Genomic DNA, 7,474 nt, shown 5'->3' with positions numbered 1-7,474 from the left:
CGAACCGGCCGGGCCCCCACAGTACATTACCCCCAAGGGGCTCCCGTGCCTCCCCTGTCCCTCTAAAAACTACCCCTGTTGGTGTCGATGCATGGGTCACGCTTCCGCAACCCGCTACCCATTCCATACCACCACAACCTTGCTCACTCACACCTCGCACCTCTCCCATCACCGGACCCTCTCGCTCACACCCTCGTTCCATACACTCCGGACCAGCCATACACCTCACTCTTGGCCTCTCACGAACATCCGGGTCCATCTCGACCCCCAAGCTTATTAAATCACCTGGCGCATCATACGCACGACCATATTGGTCACCACTTACACCGGGTCCTCTTTCTCTTCGCTTCTCCTCCATCACCTGCGAATCCCTCATCCGGTTAATGAGCACATCATCACGATCCGAACACAGACTTTGGACCAATTCTTTTACTTCCTCTTTTATCTCTTTCTTATCCTCTCTCCGTCGCTTCTTAATTTCGCTCACCCCTTCTTCCACTTCTTCTAATTTCTGCTTCACCTCCTTCATCTCCTCGTGCGCCCCCTTAAGTTCTTCCTCTAACTCCACCTTATTCTTTTCTATGTGCTCCCGCACCTCCCGCTCTTTAACCTCCATCACCTCTACCACCTTGTTCATTTTCCTCGTCAGGTCCTCATGTACCGTCTGACACTCTTTTAATTACCCCTACGTCCTTTTTCATCTCCTTCTGTGTCGATTTAAAACCCTCTATTACCGCTGTGTTCTTCTTTACCTGGTCCCCCAACTCCTTTTGTCCCACTGTCAGCTGTTCTACTCCCAGCGTCAACTCCTCTATACCACCTTGCAATTTTACAGTCCCCTTTCTCACCTCCTTCTCCATGCGCTCCTCACAGTGCCTCACCTCCTCGCGCACTCCCCCGACCTCCTCACTCACACCTCTTCTGATCTCCCCTTTCATCACTTGCATCTCCTGCCCAGATGCCACCCTCATCTGCTCCATTTCCTCCCTGTGAGCATCCAATTTAGTTTCTACCCCCATTCTGACCCCTTCTATCTGCTGCCCCATTTGTTTAACTTCCCTTTCCGCTTGGTCCCTCATGTCCCTCAATTTGCCTTCCATACTGTTTTCTAACCCCTCTAACCCCTTTTTCATCCCTTCCATTTGATTCTCTTGAGCGGCCATTCTGTTTTCTACGCCCGTTAACCCCTCCTGTATTTCCCCTAATCTATTGTCTAATCCCTCAAATTTGTTGTCTAGTCCCTCAAATTTGTTTCCTAATCCCTCTATTCTACTCCCTAACCCTCCGATCTGGGCCCCCATGTCCTCCCTCAATTTCTCGCTTTTGGACCCCATCCTTTGTTCTAACCGTTGGCTATTGGCCCCCATGTCCTCCCTTAATTGCTTGCCCATTCTTTGTTCCAACTGTTCGCGATTCTGGGCCATAAGGGCCTTCATTTGTATAAAAAAAAGGTTCAAATCCACCAGCGGCGCTGCTACGGTTGCGGGCGCGGTCGCCGTAGCCATCTGTGAGGCGCCATTTTGCGCGCCCGTAACCTCGTGCGCGAGGGCGCCATTTTGCGAACCTGCCGCCCTCACTGCTTCGCTCTCCTCATGTCCCTCAATTTGGTCCTGGATCGACCCTGCCTCACTCTCCTCTACCGGAACCCAGCCGTCTTGATCTCCCATAGCGCGACTTTCAAAATTCGGGTTTTTTTTTTTGTAAAACAAAATCAAATTTCGGTGACTTGTAATTTTGAGCGCGTTAAGCGCGCTTCGGATCCGTATCTCACTCCCAGACACCAATTGTTGCGGACGCAGTTAAAGATGTTATTTACCGAGCGGTTGGTATTACCGCGACCGAACAGTTCCCCCGATTCTTCCCCAACTCACCCGATTCACCCAGACGTTGGCCAAATCGTGCTATGCCAAATCAATGATAGAAAGGACACGACGACTGGGAAAGAGGAAACGACGCAAGGGGTACAGTTCTCAAGACCTCCGGAGGAGGGTATAATTACAGTGGTGGAGAAAAGGGGTAGATTACAAGGCAGTGAGGTAAAGACACAGAAGAGATGGGCACTTAATTACCGTCTTATCTTATCCCAGACAGACCACAGACAAACGGAACAAAGCAGACTTACACAGGGATTGATGGCAGGAAGGGACAGGTAGGTCGATAGCACAAGGTGCACCTTGGCTCGGGGACAGGATAAAGCACGGTCCAGAAGATGCGGGGAGGTGTCACAGCGCTCGGAGGGGACGTCTTTCTTTCTCCAAGCTCAGCGCGCATCTCTCGTCACCTCCCCCTCACTGCGCATGCTCAGCCGGGAGTGACACGCCCTCGGCTGGTTGGTTCCGCCCCACTGGGGCCGGTCCACCGCTTCCATTGGGTGCGGGGGTTACCGGGCTCCGCCCTTGACGAGGAGCTGACAGGGAGCCCCTATTTGGTAACCCTGTCGAGCACATGTTTGATGGCGGCTCGTTGGGAAGGCCTGGTGCCCTCCCAACACCCCCTACCAACCAAGCCGGAGTGAGGACGCGCACTTCCTGCGCTCGTTGTTGTTGTTGTTGTTGTTGAACTGTGAGGAAGAGCTGCGGGGAGGTATTGGGAGGTCCTAAACTTCCTAACGGTGCCATACAATCACATTCTGGTGCAACGAAGGGTCAGAATTAATGGAAACGAGTCCTTAACTGACATAGACTAAGAATAACTAGCAAGATGTCCTATAGTTGTCTTACATGAGATGCGGTGAACCTGGGCACGACATTTAATGGGGTAAATAGGGGGAGGTTGGGTCTACAGAGTGTTGTTTACAGAAAATGGGACTAGGGAATGGGGGATTGGGGATAGTTGGGAAGTATTGAGGAAATAGGGGAATATTTACAAGCGGATATGGATGGATGCAAATCCCATATCCGCAACAATATATATATTGTTACAGATCTCAACGTCGGCCACTTTTCCCCTTACCAAGGGGGGATTAATCCCCTTGTCTGCGACTGACCGACGTGAATCCTGGGGGTCCCAACGCTCCTTCCGGTCGGGAGCAGCCAGGGTATTTGGTCAACGAAAAGTCCCAAGAACCTGAGTGCCACTCCTGACCACGAAGCAGGGGAGGGACTCCCGCTCGAACCACGGTTTTAGATGTTCCAATTGCCGAGCGGTTTTAGCAACCCGGAGTTCGAGCTCTTAACAGTCACTAACCCAATTCCGAAGCGTTGGCCGAAATCGCGCCACAGGTACTCAATGGGGGAAATCACAAAGACGATCGGACGAGCATGAAGAAGACGACGAAGGTAGGAAGAACACAGGTATTTATTACTAACTATTGTACAAAACCAAAGAAACCAAGGGAGAAGGAAAGAAAACGAAAGCAATTTACAGAAGGAGACACAGTGCAATTCTACTTATACAAGTTTAACTTAAACCCCAGGGACAAAACAAACAAGACAAACTCACGTACACAAAAGGATGGTATGGCAGGGATGGCAGAGGAGGGTCGGCAGAGGAGGTTTTTTTTACGGGACGGCAGAGGAGGGTCCAGGTAGATGGTAGGCATCGAGGTTCGGCTCCAAGCTCGCGCTTTGGTCCACGCTTGTGGGTTCGAGGCAAAACCCGGCACACAGCTCCGCTTCGGGCTGGCAGCGAGGAGCCGGCAGCTCCACGTTTTCGGTTTCACACCGGCAGCTGTCTCACGCGTCCTCCGCCTCCTGCGTCTCCGACGCTCCTTTACTACTTCACAGAATCTGTCTGCGGTCCAGCGCACCTCCCTCAAAAACCTCTCTCAGCTTCCCCTCAAACGAGCTGCTCTGCCTCGTGTCCGACTCCGAGCTCATCTCCTCAAGCAGTCTCTCCCAACCTCCTTTTATGGCTTTTCCCACGATCAAGCCGCGGGTTAAGAGGGCACGCCTACCGGGTCGCTCTCCGCAGTGCCGATTGGTGGGCACGGGCTCTCTGGCTCCACCCTTGATGACGATGGGCGGGCACGCCCTTCTTCCTCGAGCTGACCATGCCGTAATGGCGGCAAATGCAGTTGGCAATAATGCAGTTGGCAATGATGCAGTTGGAACTGAAGGCTTTGGGGGGATTTGAAAAAGGGGATCTATCTTATTCGATTCGGTGCAATGCAGTGTCAACTAATGGGCAACAGAGCCTTAAACTGGAACATATAATCGAGAAATAACTATTTAGAAGGGTATATGATTTTCTACATGCATGCGATGGACTAACTAAGGGGACGACCGTTGACCTTTACACAAATGGAGGTATTTACAAAGATCATGACATTACTTACAGAGGGATATTTACAAACACAGGATTCTCAAATCCGCAACAATATACATATTATTTTTTTAAACAAATTAGAGGGCTCATGGAGGAGTAGCTGTGGGCAGACAGAAATTGACATTGGGCAACATTGTTGACTTTAGGCAACTTCGCTTAAGACATACAGCTAGTGACCTTCATGGGCAAAGTGATGCAAGTTATTGGTGTACTCTGTGTGCCGGAGACGCCATCTTGTGATGTCACTTTTTTCTTCAGCAGGGCAAATTAATAATTTGCAAATTAATTAATAATTAAATAATTATAAGAGAAACATCCATGCTCCTATTGAATTCCATCCTACATGGTTTGGCCGTGCCCTATCCTACAAATACTGAGCATCACGTGAGGAAGCAACTTGCACCATTTTAAAAATTATTTTGTATTACTTGTCTCGGGTTAGAATCAAACTGCTGAATTTGCAGTGTCAGAGCAGATGTTCCAACCACAATGCTAATGAGTCCGGTGTCTTGACAAAAATTCTCATTCCCTGCCCTGATGTACAGGGCCAGCAATTCAGCAGGGTACTTGTACCTCATAGATGATGCAAACTGCAGATCAGGTTCGTAAATGAATAACAGTGAAAGATGTATACACAACATCAATGGTATTCTCAGCTACACAAGCACAAACAGTAAAAAGGCCCTTGTTTTGCAGAGTAATATTCTATAGAATGCTGAATTTGGCATCACCAACCTCTGAGTAAATATTCAGAGAAGTTTCTGTTTCATTCTTAAACCTCACCATTACTGAAGGCACAAAAGGATGGGAGAAGCTCTTGTAGTGTGTGTGTGTGTGTGTGTGTGTGTGTGTGTGTGTGTGTGTGTGTGTGTGTGTGTGTGTGTGTGTGTGCGCGCCATCAGGCAGATTAAATGCAATATTTTTATCCTGGAAAGGCTTTGCATTAACAGCTTAATCTTGTTGCTCATTGTCTTTGTCTCTGCATCTCTACTTGGCACATGCACACATTAGTCACAGCTGGCATAATATGTGGCACAAGATACATGAGCCAAATGTCATTTTCTTTCAACTAGAGTGTGAGCGTCATCAAGAGAAGCAACAAAGTAAATTTCACAAAATAAACAATACCATTTTTTATTCCTTTGTCTCATTTAAGTTTCCAATATATTTATTCATACAAGTCTGGAAGACTGTTCCCGTTAACCGAGACTCTTACTACTACATACGTGTTTGAACGCTTTCAGAGAATATTGGGCAAAGGAAACTGTTGAACAATCAATCCATGAATCCCATCGATCTTTAATCAATCCCATCGATCAATCTTTAAGAAACAAGACCGAAAGTCTAACAGCAGCGTAGCCGGGCTAGTAAAATATTATAAACCACAAACACGTATGATTGGCTTTTTAACCAGTCGCTAATGCTGTTTAGCGACAACGTTTAGTGATAACATTAAACAAAGAAATTTGGAGGAATCCCGACATCCGTGAGGTAAGTTTTACTTAAAGAACTGAGCGGAGATCTACTGTAATCTACATTATGCCACACAAGGGTTGGGTACATAACCGTTTTGTTGGAAGACACGTAACGCCGATGCTTTCGATATTTGATGGTCATTTTAACAATCGGTTTGTTTGTGTTTTACACTGAATGAAAAACGAAAAGGTAGAGCATGGCGATTGTGATATATGACAGGTTTGACGATAGTTCGGCTTGAACAAATTGGAATCAAAATGGCGGAGTGTGAAGGGTCAACCGCTGTATCACCGTAATCACATCACCCTGTCATGTGACCAGATCCTCAGCTCTGATTGGTATACGTTTGAAGGGACATACATACATACATATATACATACATACATACGGACAAACACTGTTCTAGATGGCTTTGCCCTATGAGCTATGCCGTAAAAATATTACATATCTTTCCTACTGATGCATACAATACAATGACATTACCGATTTAACAACCTTCTCAAATATTTAAGGACGTGGATGAGCTTTAAATTCATTGATGTCAATGTTTGTACAGATTTTACGGATCGGGACATGTTATGGGATTTTTGTCGTTTCAAGCCAAGCTGAAGATGCAGCCAACATTGTGATTTTATTTATTGTGGCCGACACTTGATAAAATATGAAGGCAATGCGGACGATTGAGCTAATAAGCGATGGAACAAGGGATAAATCACAACGTGTTTTGTGGAACAACTTCAAAGATGTTATTGTGTTCGTAAGTGGGTACGAGAGGTTAGAAATGCAGAAGGTAATTCAGTCATGCGTTCCCTATAACGTAAAGCAGCTGTAGTGGGGTTAGTACAAGGTCATTCTATGGGGGGTACAGGAATCTCAGGATTTTGTTCATAAAGTGGAATTGCTTTAATTTGTGAGCAATAAACCTTGCTCCTTGTGATGCATGTCATGTGCCAAACAGCTCGTACACGGTACGCTACTCATGCGATTCTTTTGAGATCATCGCAGGATTTTCGTGTTTTTTCAAATGAACTAGTGTAGGGCCTTTGATTTTCAAATAACCCCTCGAAGGACTTGTTCGGAAATTAAAAGCACTAAAGTTTTTGAAATATTCTGCAATCATGCACTTCGCAGTAGAGAGCGATACATTTACTAGGACATTGCAAGAGGATTTACTTGTTTTGAAGGTTTTTAAAATAAAACTCACCGACTGTTTTTTTTCATACAAACAATGTCGAGGCTCATGGAGTAGCAAGACGATATAATGGATCATGACATAACAGAACAAAATGAAGAGTCAAAAGAGAGGGCGAAACACACCAACAGTGTGGTTGAGGGAGAAAATAGAGCTAGACTTGGAGAAATAAGGGATGTCGGGAAGAATGATATATTATAATTATAATATAACATATATTATTTTATTTAACTTATTTAACATATATTTTATTTTAATTAAATTAATTTGCTCATATTGTGTTTACAACTGTGTTAAACCGGTTTAATTCGATCCAAGTTATAAACTAGTTCGTTATATGACCAGATTTCACAGACTCTAAAATGCAGCCGACATCGCTGTATAAACCTGTCCCAAAAACACCTGTTCTTAAGTAACAATAAGCAATATCTAAGTTGCCAATGAGCATGAGCACACATCTTCTTTATTGTGTCCTTGTGGTGTGTTCTGTCAATAACATCAGTCTTAAAGTTGCCAATTAAGACCGGTGTCGTTTGTGAA

The sequence above is a fragment of the Myxine glutinosa genome, chromosome 2, assembly GCF_964187855.1.
Source record: "Myxine glutinosa chromosome 2, kmMyxGlut1.1, whole genome shotgun sequence".
Lineage (NCBI taxonomy): Eukaryota > Metazoa > Chordata > Myxini > Myxiniformes > Myxinidae > Myxine > Myxine glutinosa.
Note: the sequence above shows the minus strand (reverse complement) of the source record.